We start from the raw sequence: 5,774 nt of genomic DNA, 5'->3' as shown, positions 1-5,774 counted from the left end.
CCCCCGCGGTAAGAAAAACCACAATTCGTCGGGGAGGAAAATATTATATGTATTTCGTACATATTAGTAGACGCTAAAATCGATTAAATAAGCCTTTGAAACCCCTAAATTGTCAAAATGTTCGGGTGATTCGCCCCCTGGACCACTTTCGAAATATTTTAAGCGACGCTCGACCACGTTCACATTTCTCTCGTCGGGGAAATCTTCCTCCTTGTTGGGGGAATCGCCCCCTCCCCCGTCGGGGAAATCCTGGCGCCACCCCTGCCCTACCTGACGTGTTATCAGTATTGTCATGTTCAGTACATTCCCAAATACTTGCGAAAAAAATAGCATTGCAGTACCCGCAAGCGCAAGCTCGGTGGTCTAGTGGTTAAGACATAATTCTAGTTACCTGGAGATCGTGGGTTCGATTCCAACCCGAATCAATTGCGAAATTTGTTTCGCAAGTATTTGGGAATGTACTGACCATTTAGTACTTATAATGTCAAGTAGGGCAAACATCACTTCATGTGGTGTTTTGTTATCGTAATGTTGTTATAAATTATGGATTTGCCAGAATCAATGTAGTAATGTGCTTGAAAGATAATTGGTCATGTTAATTGAAGTTAAGCCTAGTTTAATTAACAGAACTAATTATATTTCAAGCACTTTCTTTTATGCTTGGATCAAAAGAGAGGACAGTGCCCTCAAAAGATACTGTTAAGATAAGGAGTCTCAGAAGTATCAGTAAGGTGTACACATTCAATCAGACTAAAGTACTGCTGAACTCGTAAAGGTGTTGAACATGTTATCGACAATATATCATACGGTAGTTTATAACTATTAGTTACTATAATAAAACATTAATATGCTGCGTACGATATAAATAATAGCTTTAATGCAAAACAGTCCGTACTCACCGTGGATGCGAATAGACACAGCTGTGCCAAAACCGATGAATCGTAGCTAGCGAATGTCTACGATGATGATGAGGATAAAGCGGTTTCGACGTATTGGTAGTCGTAGTCTCAGTTCCATCAAATACGATACGACTGCCAACAATAACTTCACTTCTATATATCCAATAATTAGCTGTGCAATTGAATTCCTCATCGACTAATCCGATCGCAAGGAACTAACCGGAGAAATTCGACACCTTTGGTAATAAAAAAAAAAGTAATATGAGAAATTTATGAAGGGAAAACAATTCAAGCGTCAAGAAATTATATATTAATATAAATCGGAGGATATAATATTAAGGACCTACTCGATTCGTATATATATATATATATATATACATATATATATATATATATATATATATTTTTTTTTTTTTTTTTTTTTTTCTCGAGAGCTTGGCTTAATGCGCCTTGAGCACCTTTGGTGGAGATGTGCGCTTTATAAATCTTTATTATTATTAATCTGGACATGGTAATGTATTAGGCCTTAGTTACTGGTAGGCCCTACTACTGAGAAAGGATATTATTATTGTTGCCTGGTGGAAGGCTACGGCTAATTTCAAACTGAATTAAAGCGGGTCCTACCATCATAATTTTGGTTGGCTCACATCTAAGCAATTAATTCTTTTTCCGTTATGCATGTTAATAGGAGTGGCTACCTGCAACGCATCGACTCGTCTAGGTTTAACGCGTTTACACGAAACAGCTTGGTGGTTCACGCTCGAGTGTTGACGCAAGGGCACAACGAATATTTGGCTTAACCTTGTTTCCTGATGTACCGTAGCATTCGCGTCAGGATTCAACACATGGTGGGTGTAAGGGGGCGTTAGAATCAGGTTAAATTATAAAAAATATAAATGGACAGCAACCTGTGTTATATCACGTGCGTTCACTAAAGAAACATTTAAGCAGTCACTTGGTCATGACGCTATGGGAACAACATGGGAGCGGTTATTACGGATTGCCAAACAAGGCACACCACCCCCCTCCCACCCAAGTTACTCAACTGGGGTTAGGGCTTTAGGTTCGAGAATTAAACCTGGTTTCGTATTAGCTGTTGCATTAAGTATTATCAAACTTTTTCGTTAACAACTTCATTATTTTCAATATCGTAATTACCGGTTGTGTGGTTTAATAATTGGCGGGGTGGAAGTGATTTGCGGAAGGATGCTTGCCTTCTGATCCCAGGGTCCTGGGCTCAATTCCTGTAACAGCAAGATTTTTTCATTTATTTAAGAGGGACCCCTGAATATCAACCGACCTTCAGGACGCTGGAAGGGTCATCGTCTGTAAATATGGTAAAAAAATATAATAATATGCATAATCAGTGTGATGTAGGCCTAGGTTTACCGTGTTTTTTCCCCGTTTTTTTTTTTTTTAATCGGTTAGGAATTCGATCATCTCGTTTATGGCTGGTTTGAAATATGGTTTATTATGCATTTGATAATTAAGCGATCTCGTAATGTATTCTTAACTCTCTTACATTTCTCATTTCTAGTATGATGAAAAATTATTATCATAAATGTAATGTATTTAGACCTGTTGTATTAACCAGTCAGAAATAATGTCTTATCAAAATTATAAATAGGTTTTAGTAACAATACAATACACAGGCTTCACTCCCATTCGCCATCGATGGTGTTTAGACTATATCTTAGAGGGTGACCCTTACAGGATGAAGCAGTAACACTCTTTTTTAAACAACGAAAATTAGTATGCATTTCATAAACGATAACTCTCAAGTATTACGTACTGTAAGTTACCTATTTAAAACGTCAAGTGTTTAGTTTTGTCGTTAACGCACCACCCACCTTATCGCATGTGCAAAATCGATCAACCAACGATCAACCAAATGGGAAATTAGTAGAATAATCATTATACAGAAATAAATAGCGTGGCTTGCCGAAGTATCGTTAGCTTTGTATTCGAGAGGCTTCGTAAATAATGAAGGTGATTAGCTACCAAGAAAAACTTTTGTAAACCTTTTGTTTTGGCCCTGTCAGGGGAGGGGGATGTGTTGGTAGGTGTCATTTGCCACCCCCTAAATTTTTCATGTCAAATCTAAGAATATATTTTCTTAACTTCTTCTTAATTTCAGCCTCAGTGTTCTTATTGAAAAAAGTTTACGGCATTTCCAACTTAACTACGTATACACAACCACGTTCATCCTGATGCAATTAAAATAATTATGAGTTACCGTTTACACATCGTGTGTTTATATTCTATCAATTAAATTTGAAATTACTGCAGTGTTATAATCTTGAGAACAATAAAAAAAAGGGCATAAATGCGAATCATATTGGACATAATATAAACACATTGAACAGTTACGGAATAGAGTGACGATCACCTCTGACCTACAGACTCTTATTTCGATTATAATTTGTCCGATCGTTAATAACACGTTTGATAATTGAAAATCCGATCAAATATTAACGAGATATAATAGTAATCACTTGATGTGAACGACAAGGTGATTTACAGTATTGTAAAAATTAATAGGTCTCACCAAGTAAAGAGATGATCAGGCTAACGGGGGCATTTGTTGACCAGTATAAGTAGACAGTTACGCATTGTACATATTTCTGTAGAGTTCAAAATTCTATTAATAGCCTACATTTAAGCTCATTATAATTAATAATTAACAAATACATAATATGGAACGGATTTGAGCGCTGTATAGATCAAATTACTTCGTAGGAAATGTCGTTATTATAGGTGTATAGCTCAAATAATTTCATAAACCATAGGAACTCGAAGGGTCAAGTGTGGCATCGACCTTTGAACTTAGGTCATAATATCCTATTTTTCATAATTCTGAGCCACAGCTGTCATTTTAACTAAAACTAATTTGATTGAAATGTGAGATACAATATCATAAACTACATTGCTAATTCAGTTTGCTTTAGTAGTCATGTAAGACGGAATTGATATGGCTGAATACCGCCCTCAGGGGCCACAAACTCTTGATTTGACAAATTCTAAATTAATTTTTTGTCTTTTATAAAGAACATATTATATACAATTTAGAAGAAAGAGCATTTTATGACAAAAGAACAGCCAGCACAAAGAAATGTAGTTATACCCTGGCCACCATACCTAGCTTTACTGATAGAGATGTGCTGGCAGGGAGGTAGCTTTTAACTATAGTTGGAGGACAATGTTATAATCCAAATACCGCCCTCTTTTGTCTCACGAGTGACACCTGCTTAATTATTAACTTTCCAAAATTAGTTAATTGAAATGATTTTCTTAATTTTTATAAAGAACCCTACACAGACAGAACAGGTGAATTGATTAAATAGGCACGATACCATAGCAGTACCGTAATGAACGCCTATATCAAAGTAATTTCACAAAACTGATGAAATAAACTCATCTTGCGAAAGGTCTACTGATTAATAAAGAAAGTATAATACATATACTCCAGGTGTTGAAATGCACGCCATCGTGTTGGGATTCAATATTTCGACATTAATTACCGTATGTCATCATCAGGAATCAATGACGATGACATAATTAATCATTCCTGACAATGACATAATTAATGTCAAAATATTGAATCCCAACACGATGGTCTGCATTTCAATATTTGGAGTATGAATTATACTTTCTTATCTGAGATTAATTAGTGGACATTTCAGTAGTAGTTGTAGTAGTAGTAGCAGCAGTAGCAGCAGTAGCAGGGGCAGCAGCACCATTAGTACTAGTAATAGTAGCACTAGCAGCAGTAGCAGCAGCGGCGGCGGCAGTGGCAGCGCTGACAGTAGCAACCGCTGCAGCATCAGTAGCAGTATTGTGTTGATAAGTTAATTGAAATGGATTTGCACCGCGTATCTTCTCTACAACATTGCATAAATACCATTATTCCTGATACTAACATACAAAATCTAAATTCACTAGCCTAAATAACGAACATGAAATATGTCATTTACAAAAATACATTCCGAATGTTAACACAATCCGAAAATGAACAATAAGTAGAAACCCTTAGAAACGGAGAGGTAAAATACACAAAAGCATTTACTTAAATAACAACACATCAAAATACATCACAAAACACATCAAATATGTATTTTAAAAAATCCAAACCACTTTAGTTCAATCAGACGGGGAAAAAACATTTCACTTATAATATGTCTATCCTATTTAATTTGCTATATTCCGTGTAGTATATAAAATGTTTGTTTCTTTGAAAATGACTCACGAAAGCCTGCAAGTGATGTTGGCGGCATTATTTACAACATTAATACTATTCTACAAAACAAAAACAAAATGAGTAGGACTATTTTTTATGATTGAATACCCGAAAGAGATTTAGAAGTTGAATGACTAGCCACGTCATCGTCATTATCCTATCGGTGATTTGATGTTGATGACAAGTGACAATTGTTAGATGAGCCGCAAGCGACGTATTCATGGAATGCAACAAAAGGCCTAGCAATGAAAGACACTCACGCTGTCCGACCAGCATAATTCAAAAAAATTAAACTGTGCGGGACATTTACCAAATTGACTCGATTATTACCCTTTGTAACACTCTTAATGCAAATTTATAGCAAAATTACGTCAAATCATGAGCACAATCATATTACTATTTCCTCTAATATAAAACAATCATAGCTTGGTTATAGTGATAATTTGGATAATATCAGTTTCAGGTTGCTGGATTCTGAATAACATTGTAAAATACTGTAAAAACATCTAGCATCTCAGACGGTGGAGTTCCCCCTTCGTGTGTTTCCGGAATAAAGAGTTGCGAAGTATACCCGTTCAGATCAAAGTCAAAGTTCATAGCGCTATAAATACCTCTATGGATTATATAATAGGTATATA

General features: G+C 35.9%; 1 protein-coding gene across 3 annotated transcripts in view; it reads right to left on the bottom strand.

Moving 5' to 3' along the window:
* Nucleotides 1–5,774, bottom strand: part of LOC117108580 (muscarinic acetylcholine receptor M3-like) — a 61,106-nt gene that overhangs the window by 31,359 nt on the left and 23,973 nt on the right. For all 3 annotated transcript variants that reach the window (XM_033250642.1, XM_033250643.1, XM_033250644.1), the window contains one exon: nucleotides 900–1,135. The gene's annotated coding sequence lies outside the window, so the exon portion shown is untranslated. The remainder of the gene's footprint in view (nucleotides 1–899; nucleotides 1,136–5,774) is intronic.

This window comes from Anneissia japonica, unplaced genomic scaffold (assembly GCF_011630105.1).
Source record: "Anneissia japonica isolate Jap-2015-1 unplaced genomic scaffold, ASM1163010v1 scaffold287727_len1644234_cov201, whole genome shotgun sequence".
NCBI classification, from domain to species: Eukaryota; Metazoa; Echinodermata; class Crinoidea; order Comatulida; family Comatulidae; genus Anneissia; species Anneissia japonica.
This window is presented reverse-complemented; position numbering and strand designations above follow the sequence as displayed.